The sequence below is a fragment of the Vicugna pacos genome, chromosome 4, assembly GCF_048564905.1.
Source record: "Vicugna pacos chromosome 4, VicPac4, whole genome shotgun sequence".
Lineage (NCBI taxonomy): Eukaryota > Metazoa > Chordata > Mammalia > Artiodactyla > Camelidae > Vicugna > Vicugna pacos.
The window spans coordinates 52,944,017-52,956,895 of NC_132990.1; the positions used below are offsets into that span (position 1 = coordinate 52,944,017).

Sequence of the window (12,879 nt, forward strand, 5' to 3'; positions counted from 1 at the left end):
GCTGCATTACAGATGGAGCAATGAAAGTGCTTTTTATGATTTTTAACTAAGCAATAGGGGATCTCGTTAGAGACCCTAGGGAAAAAGGACTTCATGGTCCTTTGGAAACAGTATTGGGCCAGGAATGGGGGAATTTAGGTTTTCATCCTCTTTTTATGTGACCCTGTAGACTGTGGCCTTGCAGAAATTGCACTGAACCTTCTAGGCCTCATTTGCTGACCTGTAAAATGGACAGATTGAACATGGTTTCTTCTAGTTTCAAGTATGATTCTCCTGTGAAATAAGGCAATGGGACTTGTATCTGTTATGTGGATCAAGTAGAAACTGGGAGGAAAAAATACACTTACACATATGTGCAAATTACATATTTCTGTAACATGCGTATCTATTTATTCTGTAGTTATTTTTACTCCAAAAATGAGACACATTGTTCTGGCATTCAGAATATATCCTTTTCTAATGATTTTTGCCCCTAAAAGCAAATCATTTCTTCTCCCACTTAGAAATGAGAATAGATTTTCTATGTAGGCTCACAACAGGAAAGGGAATTTGAGAATGAGAATTATATCTTTGTTTTTCTTGTGACTGACACGATTAAGTGGTCTATAGAGATGAATGTCGGTTGAAAATTTATGTGAAAATAACCTAAGGTTGCCTCCCTGTGTAATGCCAGTTGCTCTTAATTTCCCATATGTCTTCATAAACTCAGCAGGATGATACTAGTATAAAAGGATTCTCTATTCCTTAATGTTTAAAAAAAATCCAACCTTGCAGTTTTTGTTGTTTTGTTTTGCTGATTTAGCCTATGTATTGGTCTCATATCGTAATAAATGTCAGGTTTCATCCTGTTGGTTCCCAAGAGGCAGAGTCGTGGGTGAAGGGGAGGGGCAATCAGTTCAAACCCATTTGTAGGGCTCACCTACCCCAGATTCCCTCTTTGAGGATTTCATGTTACACTATGAAAAAGGAAATCAGGTATTTTGAGGTAAAGATGAACATGACATTGTGATGGAGAGGTCAAAGAGAAGGAAGGTTCACGTTCTGTGGGAGCACCGCTGCTACTCATCCCTGACTCTGACCTTCCCACTGGTTCCTTTCAGGGAATGTGCCTGGGCTTGGCTGATGCTCAGCTGAGGATGCAAATGGTATGAGCGCTGGATGGGAGGCCCAGCTGTATTTCATTGATGGGCATTCTGCAGCTGCTGCCCCCATGTATTGAGGAAGCAAAGCCACAGCCCAGCTCTTCTGTTAGCGTTTTGCCATTGCGTGTGCCTGTTCATCTCCCCGCAGAGCAGCTCCACTCTAGACTGGGTCTTCAGGGCCCTGGAAGTACAGAATGGGTCATCTCTAAGATTCTCTAGCTTCTCTAGAAGGGTCAATACTTTCTTATTGGGGCTAATTGGAATGTCTGAGATTCCAGCAGAGCTTTGAGTCAAATTCAACTGTGGAACTGTTTAGTAGCTGGGAGCATCTAGGTATAGGATCTGTGCTCTTCCCAGTTCAGTCTAGTCTGGCACAGATCATTAAAGTGGGTGAGGTTCAGGTTTACCAGGGTCTCTGAAAGAGGTTGAGGTCCTGCCTTTGGAGAAGAGGTGTGTGTGTATGTGCTGGGGTGGGAGGAAGTGTGGTAACCAGATCATTCTACAGCTTCTTGTAGATTTTATTTTAATAATGACAGTGTAACTTAAGGTACTAATGGTTCCCATAATTTTGTTACCAACACAGTGTAATTATTATGATTATATTTAGATTCCTGTTGGAAGGAAAATGGAGTCTTTAATGCTTGCAAAATCTTTGTGTCTACAAGGAGTCTTCACAAGTTCATTGTGTGTTTTTGTTTCTTTTTGGAAATAATCTTTCCCTACTCTCAAGGTCTTAGTGCAATGGCTCTAAAACTTCAGTGTGTATGAGAATCAATAGAAGCGTTAGAAATACAGAGTTCTAACTCCTCATGTATTAGATGCAGAGAAGATGGTTGATGAAGAATCGACATTTTAGACAATGACTCCATATGATGCTCAGTGCAGTTAGCTGGTGGATCTAATTTTGAGGAAAATTCTTTGAGATGCTTATGTAATAAATGCTTTTGAAAAAAAATCTCTTTTCCAAGAAGAGGTCTTGTCAATTCTAGAAATTGGGTGTTTCTAAACAGCAGTAAATCATAGGTGAATGTTTTCACATCTACAGGAAAACAGCCAGTGGGTGTGAATGCACACCTGAAGTGTCATTGTTACTGGGGACATATATACGTTTAAGCATTTTGTTTTACATTTTCACCTATTTTTTGATATTTAAATTCCCATTGACAGTTCCCTTTGAATGTGATATAGCCACTTAAAAAATCTATCGTATCATAGATTAGCCTTTGACCTTAGAAATGCTCAAATATTTCTCTTGACATTTATTAAGTACATAGTTATTGAATTGTTTCTTGGTGCTGGGCCTCATGTCAGCACTGAACTAATGTCATGTTTGAACTTTCCCATGACTGTTATTTGAGTGTCCTGTACCTCTGGGCTTGTGTAAAATATCCAGGCTCAGACAAATGTAAGTTTCTCTTAAGCTTACTCAGTTTTACTCAGTTTAGGAATCAATCTTTCCTATAATTGTGAGAAAGGCACAGAGGAATGCTGTACGTCTCCTTAGAGAGACTCTCAACTGATGGTTGGAAGAGGGCGACAGCCTCATGGGGGTGGGAGCTGGGGAAGCCCACAAATTCCACCAACACATTTCCTCAGGGATTCGGACAAATGTGAGAATGCAAGTCTCAGAGACCAAAGGATTTATAGGAACTGGACTGTGTTTCAAAAGGGAGGTTGAAAAAGATTTCAAAACTACTGACATATGATTATCTGAAAGCCTTTTAACTCAGGACTTTGTCAGTCGAACAGAAGACTCTGTGAATGTCTGAATCCATAGGAAGGAAGACAGTGGATGAGCCTTGGCCACTCACACACAATAAACACATGTGATGTCCAGGCTCAGGCCCAGAGCCTTCTGATGAACTTTCTGGAAGTTTACTTTGAGTATAGTCATTATTCAGTGATTTTCAAGGAAGCAGATCTGAGGATGTTTAGTAAAACAAGCGCCTCTTTGAAATACCAACCCAAGACTCTGTTTGCTCCAGTCTCTGCCTGAGCTTTCTCCCAGAGTCTGAGCTGCTTGCGTACCTTTCCTGATCTGTCCTGTTGTGTTACAAGCCGACTGTCCAGGGTTCTCTTGCTCTACAGCACAGGGGCAGAGGTGGGGATGGGAAAAGAGTAGGTTTAAACTTGGATCCTTTGCCAGCAGGTTATCTTCCCGAAAGATGTTGGAAATGAACATTGATTCAGCTGCCAGCTACGACACCCAGGTTTTCTTGCTCAGTTGCTAAATATATCACTTTCCGTGGGATAATTACATTTTTGCTGCAACTTCCACCAGTACCTGGAGTTTCTCTTTCCTCTGGGAACTCAGAGCTGCTCCAGGAATCCACTAGGGCAGAAGAGGGTCCCAGCATCACTAGGTACACAGGACCTTGGGGTTTGTCACTCCCTGTCAGTGCACAAAGTGGACCACCAGAGCTACCCCTCCACTGCCTACGTGGGACTTATAGTGAACATAGTAGCCTCTCCCTGTTGGAATCCCTCCAAAAAAGGACGTCACCTCTCCTTCTACCCTAGGTAGGGAGTATGAACACACAAAATATACAACATATACATGTGAGTGAAGTGATTTTCCTCTATAATTATTTGCATTATCCAGATTATTTTCCAGATTATACTTTTATTTGCCAGATTATACTTTTATAATCCATGTTTTAATTTATTGGCTTTTTTATTTGTCTGCTTTTTTGAAGTTGCTTTTTAATTGTCTCACTTGATAGACTGTAAGCTCCATGCATTACAGATATAAGTTAATATTGATTCAGTAAATGAATAGAAAAATAAGCCCTCAAGAAAAGTCTACCCAATCCCCTGCACTTCTCCTCACTTGTTCCTTTAATAAGAAATGAGGATGAGAAGGAACTAGAAGCATTAGACCACACTGACCTGCAGGATTAGTACAAGGGCTGCTCTCTGTCCTTTAATTGAACCTGACCTGGAAGAATTAAGCAGAGTTTTCTTCAAGTCCTTTTAATTCTTTGGTTCAGTTTGGGTTTGGTTTGGTTTTGCTCTGTTTCCCCCAACGCTCTGGTTTTCTCCAGCTCTGGTTTGATAGTCTTCATACTCCAAGTAATTGGGCAAAGCACCTTCTTTCTTACAGCCTGCATGCATTTTCAGAATATTGTTCCAGCAGCCAGAGACGGAATGACAGGGGTGAGGAGAACGTGAGGGTGAGTGTGGGGACCTAAGCGCCTACCCGTTTCGTCATCTTCAGACTGTGTGACACCAAGCCACCCCTCTCCCCACCAATGGCGAGTACATCACTAATGGACAGTATCTCAGCATATGGGGTGATCAAAGACTTTCTGGTGAAAACATGATCTCCCTGGCTTGTCCTTCAGGAACTAGGGAAAGAATTCTGAGCCTGAGAGAGTTTTAAAACAGAAGGAGTGCTCTTCAAGGGGGGTGAGAGGGACAGAGGACATACCCAGAAGTAGGTAACTAGAAAGTCCTTTCCTGTCCTGTTTTCCTAGAGTCTAAGGAGAGGTTCTAAATGGAAGGCTGACAGCCTCATCCTACCTGCAAACATATTTTGTTTGAATCACACTGTTTTAACAGTCAGGAAACTTTATGTGAAATTCCAATCTCTGATCCCTCTCAAAACATCGGGAGAGCTGGTAACATTGGGATCACCTTCCACAGTGAAACAATCTCCTGGAGCTGGGAAAGAGCTTCTCGTTTATTTTTTTTAATTGTTAACATTTTGCTACATTTTCTTTCTTTCTTTCAGCTGCACTATTTTTATTTTTTAATTGAAATATAGTTGATTTACAATGTTGTGTTTCTGGGGTAAAGCATAGTGATTGTGTATTTATTTTTTTCTTTTTCATTATAGGCAATTACAAGGTATTGAATATAGTTCCCTGTGCTATACAGTAGGACCTCATTATTTATCTGAGCTTCCCCTTTAAACAGAACGTAGACTATTTGGTTAACCAAATTCCATTACTACCTTATATTCTCTTAATTTCACTTACTTATATTGATCCCTATAGGCTTTGAGATTTCAACTCTGGTCTGTGGAATAGATTTAGAATGTTTTAAGGGTCAGTATGCATGGGGTAATTCATTGGCAGAATGGAAGTTAAGGGCAGTGATTGCCTGACTTCACTGGAGGGAACCAAGTGCTCTGAGAAGGTGTGGTTCTTGCTGATGCATCCTTTGGAGACAGACCTCTTGAACCTGAGCATCTGTCAGTGGTTGAAAATTTCCTGGTAGCGGTTGTGGTGGGCCTTTTGCCCCCTGTGAGTTTTCTTTGTCGGCTCACATTTTACCTTTGCGTTTTAGTCACCCTGGTACCTCCTTTGGGCATTACAGCCATTCTTTCATCTTTATACCTCAACTGTCATTTGTTCCAAATGGCTAGGTATCTCTCTACTGGAAAATGTGCTTAGTCTCAGTAAACGTGTGTCTGTTATTAGCTCAGATTAGTTTTGTCAAATCATTGAATATAATATCCTCAGGGTAGAATAAATTAATGTATTTGTAAAGGTAATTCCATTAAGTACTTTTGCCACAGCAGTCAGAAAAAAGGATAAAGAAAATTTCTAAAGCATCCTTTGGAGTGGTTTTCTAAACGACTCGTGCAAGTTCTAATTAGTTGTAAACTATAATTTGGTACCTTTCATATTTACAATGATAGATCTCTCTGGCCACTCTTACCTCCTTAATAGTTCCCCACTTTGGCCTGGCTAAACAAAGAGAAGTACCCAACTCGGGCCTGCCGTTTTGTCCCTCTGTGTCTTGGCTTCCTCACTCACTCACTCTCAATCATTTGCTGCACAACCCCATGAGAGCCCCGGAGGAGAAAAGAAGCCAGCCCTCAGAGAGCTCGGAAACTAATCAAGTGAGGAATTAGACTGTGGGGCTCGAGGGGCAGTATCCAATGGGTAGCCTCAGCATCACGCTGGAACTTAGACAGATGCACAACTCCCACTCCGATGTCCCGAATCAGAAAGGCTAGGGGTGGGCCCACAATCAGTGCGTTAACAAGCCCTCTGGGTGATTCTGACGCACATAAACGTTTGAGAGCCCAGGTTCTGTGTTGCAGTCACATAAAGCATACTCCACGTTTCTCCACAAAACTTCTGCAGAAACTAAACAAATATGCTCAGGCATGAGGTCCATGGTATCCAAAGAGGCAGCCTCTGTTTCTTCTGTGAGTTTCTCCTGTCTAGTAGAGCTGTGTGTTATATGGACCTTCTAGCAGAGATCTGTTACAGACAGGACCCAACCTTAAGGTAGTTGTGGAAAGAATGAACCACCCGCTTGTCTGTCTCTCTGTTTAGGGTCTTTCCTCAGATCTGGGGGGCACGTTCAGTTCACCAGCACCTCCACAGCCCAGTAGTCTGTGCTTCTACCGTCAACACAATCTCCTTTCCACTGTCTATTGATCAGAAAGATAGAATCAACAGATTCTTGACGAGGGACTTATATTTGGTCCAAACCTTGAAGATGCAGAGGATAAAATCAGCAACATATTCTGAGCAGCTGACGGTGGAATTTTCTTGCTAACCAAACGATTTGATTTCCACGTCAAATGAATGTGAAGGAATCTGCCCATTCCAGGTTTGTTCATTTTTCAGCTCCTGAGGTGGTCCCTAGAAGGAATTTTAGCAAACATGGATTATTTTACCAGTAAGAAGTTTTGGATCACAGCCTCGCTGATCTAATCATTTGCTCTATTCTCAAGGTTAACACTGATTCCTGCTGACAGTTTGTTTAGTGACTATTAATCCAGGTTTGAGCTGAGCGATAATGGAGTCTTAGATGTGAAGAATGAGCAGTACTTCCTAGAAGTGTATGGATTAGTTTTATAACCACTTAAGTTTCCTTAACATGTAGAATTACTTTCAGAATTATAAAATCAAATATTATGTACATTTGCTATGTCCTGACAGTTGCTTTATGCTGCGATTATCAACCATGTGTGCTAAGACCACAAACAATGGTTAGTGCTGGAAATATACAAGGGCATCGTCATAGGCAAAAATACTGCTGGTTTTACGGTAGTGGGGTATGAACTGCATGTACCTCACAGAAATTAATGTGACCTGTGTACTTCTTCAGAGCATTGTGGTGTCATCTGGGACAAGATAAGGACTTGTGTGAATCATGACGCAAGTAGTTTGGAGGCCTCTGGATTCTGATTCCAGGGCACTGGGGCTCCCTGGGCCCTGTGGGGTGTGTGGGGGTAGTAACTGGTGGTAAGGAACAGGTAGAGAAGGCACATCTGGCCACTGTTCCCCACTCCTCTCTCCAGAGACCTCTGTAGGGGGTACTTGATTTGCCTTCTTTCTTTTTCTTTATGATGGGTTTTGAGTACAAGAGGATTCAGTCTCCCATCAATTTTCCCCCAAATTTGGCCTTGTATCATATGAATACGGTGAAATTTATACATTGCTGTTGGCCAGTTTTGCTTATAAAAATGGAGAGGTGTTGAAAACCTAGAATTTGAAAGAATGTAATTTCCTTCTTTATTCATCTTCACAATTGAAGTTGGGCATCCTTCCACTTTTAATCTTAATTAAATTTAATTTTATATTCATGCTGTAATTATAATTATGGTTTTATGAGCCCCTGGTTAATTTCAGGATTCAGATGTTGCTGTTGGAAGTAATAATGGAAAAGATAGGAGATTTCACAAGGGGGCACCCACTCCAGTCAGAAATGAAGTTCACTAACATAGTGAGAAAGACAAAAGCAGCCCTAACACCCAGGAGCTGGCCTGGTGCTATCAGTGCGGCCTTGGCTTTCTCCTGCTGCACGTAGACAATTTCACAGGACATCAACATCAGACAAAGCCATTCTGTGACAATGATGGATCAAGACAAAAGCAAGCCCACTCTGAATTTAATTCTGAACACAGATAAAGCATGAACATCGTCCAAGCCACAAAATACCAAACATCCCCCTCTCCTCAGCTAATAGGAGTGACTACTATTTCTCTACCAATTATAGCTTTTGTCTGCTGTGCCCTTACATAAGATTTATTGAGATAATCATAAAATTATCCCTGCTTTCTGAAAGTACCCAACAGAGATAGAAGCCCACTTCCTTGGACCCTCTCCCTCATGGCAATGAGTAACAAACCCAACTTGCTCAACCACAGGTGTGTTCCTGGTGGACTTGGCCAGAGAATGTTCTCTAAGTTGGTTGATTATTTGGTTATGTCCATGCTGAACAATAAATGTGAATTATAGGTTAGGCCTTCCTCATTAACCCTGGGCATGGCTTACTGATGCTGCAGCTCTGTCCCTCTCTGACCTCAATTCTTCTGGGAGACTTGTTTTTAATGATTGGGTTCATATGCTGAAAAGATTTTAGTCCTTTGGTTAGAAAGCATCACCTTAGAATCCAAATTGAAAATATATATTAGTCAAGGTTCTTTGGAGAAACAGAACCAGTTGGATAGATGCATGCATGCTTGAGGTAGATAGACATTATTATATTAACACAGTTCCTGACATGCTATATTATGTTAAGTGCTTTACATAAATTAGCTTGTGTTAATCTTTGACTCAACCCTGTGAGGCAGACATTATTACCCCATTTTACAGATGAGCAAGCTGAAACACAGATTAATTAACTTGCCCAGGATTACACAGCTAAGGTTCAAATTTAAGTTGTCTAACTCTGTGTTTTTGCTTTTAACTTTTACATTTTACTGCCCTTGAGATAGCTCCTCCATTTCCTAGAATCTAAACAGTAGTAATTCAAAATGCTCATGATACCTGGAGTAACATGTGTAATGCTAGGAGGGGATAATAGTTATTAAAATATGCAAACATTTTATGTTATAGTTAATGTAATAACCTGCTTCACTCTTCTCAGTTACAATAGTTAATGAATCCAATGATCAAATTCTTGAGAGAGCCATATTCTATTAGCAGTAAATAACTAGAGGTCTCAGATTATATGGGCAAATAATTGTCAGAAGGGTATTCCTCTGCGTTATTGAGGGTCATTGTAAAGTACAAATATATAGGAAACTATCTGAGTGAGAAAGACATATCCGTAGAAAAGGAATGAGAGAGAAGTGTGACATGAGGATTGAGTACAAGCATGTCATGGTGGAGTCAGCTGTAACACGTGTTTCCCAGGTAACTCTCTTCCTCATCAATAACGGCTCCTTGGGTGCTTGTACCTAGAGGTGCTATGTGATTTGTCATAGGGTTTTTCCAGTTGTCTTTGATCTAATCATTATTCTTAATCTCCTATATTCTCTGTCCATCTTAGTCACAGTGGATTTTATTACTCTTCCTAGTCTACTTGATCATTCCTTTCATGCTAATTTACCATTTCTTCTACAATTCATCAGAATTTTTATAATGGTTCAGCCATTTTTATAACTCTTCAAACCTTTAAGATCTTTATTAATGTTAGTCAATAAATCAAGAGCTTATTTGAGTATCCAAAATGCATAAAATATTTTGAGTAAGTGCTCAGAAAAAGATATGATCCTTACAAATACTTTTAACAAGCAGTATATTCAAAATAAGGCATATGTTTAACATCTATACACAGTAGACATTCTAAGGTTAACATTGAAATAACTTTAAAATGTGCAGAAACATAAAATTTATAAACACATATTACCTTCCTGTCACTTACCAATGTCAACCTTATTAATGAAAAGTCATAGTTTAGACCCAATTATGGTATGTTTTCCCATCCAATATCTGGAGCAATCATGGGAAATCCTGTGACTTCTTAACCTTGGGGAAAGGTTTCTTAGCCTTTTGTATAAAGGAAGTTCCTCATCAGTTCCTACCTAATATCCTTAGGGTTGCAGTTCATTTTCACAGTCCTTCCATTTCTCCTTACTGCCATTCTAAGTCTAATGCTCTGTACCTGGGAAGGGAAAGACACTGTGAAGCAGCAAAGGAAGCACTAGTTTAGTCATAAACACCTCAAATGCAAATGTACCATTGTTTTGATAGTATTTAACCTTCTGTAAATACTGACAGAAAAAAAGTGTGTGATAATTTGATGAGATCATTTGTTTCACCAGTATTGTATCTCTTACTCTAAATGTCTATGACTATATATATTCACAGAAGAAATCAGAAATGAGGGTCAGTTTGGAGAGTTGTCTGTCTGCAGTTTTGATCTGTGAAAAGAATGTATAGTCCAGTCACTCTTGACTGTTACGTGAGGCCACCAGAAAAGTCTGTAATGAGATGGATGAGGAAACACAGATCCTGGGAAAGAGGGGTTTCGGGATTGCTATCATGGAAGGACTAAAGATTAGGTCAGAAATATTTTTGTTCAAGTTCATTCAAGAATCAATCATGTTATTCTGCAGGGATTTGGGGGAAATTACAGTTTGACCTGCTACAGCGGTATCTTTTACCCTTGAGGGCTTCTGAATAGCTCCTTGAAATACAAGGAGCTTAAGCACATCATTGTAATGCTAACAGATCCTGACCTGGCTAGCGCATCAGCACTTTGCGATGTTAGATTAATATTTTGAGAGACTAAATGTGTGTATATGTGCATATGAATGTGTGTGTATATGTATATATAATATATACATATACACATACACACATATATACACACACATACTTACCATGTAATAAAATCAAAAATCAAAATAAAAACAGTAATAACTACTTTAACACAAATCTGTATGTAGCTTAAATTTTTCTCAAGTGTTTCTGACTTTGACTGTTTAACATTTTAAATTCTATCAACATTTATTAAAAATTAGTTTAGAAGTCCAAGCCTATGCTATATAAACCAAACAAAAACAAGCATTGGGAAGAATCTACTAATTATATTATTTTATGGCTTGAAAATTGAAAGAAACCAGGCAAACATTATTAGTTTTAGTAAAACTGTTTGAAATCAAAAGTAGTATCCAGAAATAACCATGTAATAATAAGGAGGTCCCATTTTAGAGCAAGAAACTTGTAAAATACTTAGAATAAGCCTGAGAAATATTTATGACAAAATAAGAAAACTCGAAAAATCTGCCTGGAAATTTTACTTGGTAAAGACTTACATACAAACTGGAGCTATAATAGGAGGCTGACTGGGGTATAAGTTAATTTGTAGTACTAGTTCAATTCTGGCCAAAATGTGAAAAGAATTTTCTTTCTTCTTGAGAGAGGCCGTTCTAAATTTTATTTGTAAAAATTGGCATCCAGGAAGACCAATTGATACTTTGAAAAGCAGCAGAATGGGGAAGGTGGCTGGCCTTAAATGACATTTAATGTACTTACAACACGCTATAAAGCATCAATAAATAAAATACAAAGCTAAAGTAGGGTTTCTCAACCCTGTTGACATTTGGGCCAGATACTTTGTTGTGGGGGCTGTCATGAAATTGTAAGATGGTTAGCAGCACCCCTGGCTTCTACTCCTGAGATGCTAGTAGCAGCTCCTTCTCCAGTTGTGATAACCAAAAACATCTCTGGATACTGACAGATGTCCCCAGGGGGCAAAATCATTCCTGCTTGAGAACCACTGAGTTAAAGAACAAAAAGTAGAATCAAATTAATGAAACAGATTTAAAAGCTCAAAAATTGTCCAGTTATAAATAAGAAGCTTATAAGGTAGGCATCACTACGCAATGAATAAGGAAAATGTTTACAATTGGAATTGTGACTTATTTAAAATTGATAGATTAGCATATAATTAGATATCATTAACTTAATTACATTAAAATCAACATTTTGAATAGAATATAAGAAATCATACCATTAAAAGGAACTAGTATAAAATAGATTTAACTATGTATCTGATATCTGGGGCAGTGATTATTGAAGGAAACTAAAAATTCTATCATATATGAAAACAAACATCAGTGTTTTGACACAAATGACATAATTTTTAAAGAAAGCAATTATAGACAAGGAAAAACAGTTAAACCCATTATAATAGATTTAGAATTAATATGATACCAGGGGTCAGCAAAGGGCTACATAATAAATGTTTTTGGTTTTGTGGGCAGGTCCAACTTCATGGACATGTGACCCTCACTTGATTTAACACTCTATCATTGCCATCTTGAAATTCTTAATAACCTTTCAACAAAGGGCCCCATATTTTCATCTTTTTTTACCCTGCAAATCATGTAGCCAGTTCTATTTGCAAGCCACATGTTCTCTGTTGAAACTACTCAACCCTGCAGTTGTAGCATAAAAGCAGCCATACATAATACATGAATGAATGTGGTTGTGTTTGTATAAAACTTTATTTATAAAAACAGGCAGTGAGCCAGATTTGGCCCATGAGGCATAGTTTACTTTTGTCCATACTATACAGAAAGTTTAGAGAGATTGATTAAAAAAAGAACCATATATAAGTGAATGGCCTACCCCAGTAATTTTCTAAGAAATCCCTATTAACAGAAGATAAGTGTTGAATTAACACTTACAGTAATGATGAATTTCCATCCTGAGAAACCTGGTAGCCTCAAAAAGCACTCACAGGCATAAGGCAGAAAACTTTTGGAAATATTGAAGAATTATAAAAAGGCACCTAACCTTTGACTCCGTTGCTCCACTCCTAGGAATTTACCTCAAGAAATAGGTCAAAATTAGAAAATACTACATGCATGAAGATGTTCACTAGAGATTTATTGTTAAAAGATGAAAAACTGAAAACTATATAAATATGCTACGGGGTGGGAAAGGTATAGCTCAAGTGGTAGAGCACATGCTTAGCATGCGTGAGGTCCTGGGTTCAATACCCAGTACCTCCTCTAAAAATTAACAAACCAAAT

General features: G+C 38.9%; 1 protein-coding gene and 1 long non-coding RNA gene across 6 annotated transcripts in view; one reads left to right on the forward strand and one right to left on the reverse strand.

Annotated features, from left to right (window-relative positions):
- Positions 1–12,879, forward strand: part of PLPPR1 (phospholipid phosphatase related 1) — a 505,983-nt gene that overhangs the window by 412,491 nt on the left and 80,613 nt on the right. The window lies entirely within an intron of this gene.
- The window catches only part of LOC116280326 (uncharacterized), a 91,972-nt gene continuing 83,949 nt past the window's right edge, over positions 4,857–12,879 (reverse strand). The window contains exons 3-4 of the long non-coding RNA XR_012072131.1: positions 9,919–9,998; positions 4,857–6,745 (exon numbers count right to left, since the gene is read on the reverse strand). This is a non-coding gene — a long non-coding RNA (uncharacterized lncRNA). The remainder of the gene's footprint in view (positions 6,746–9,918; positions 9,999–12,879) is intronic.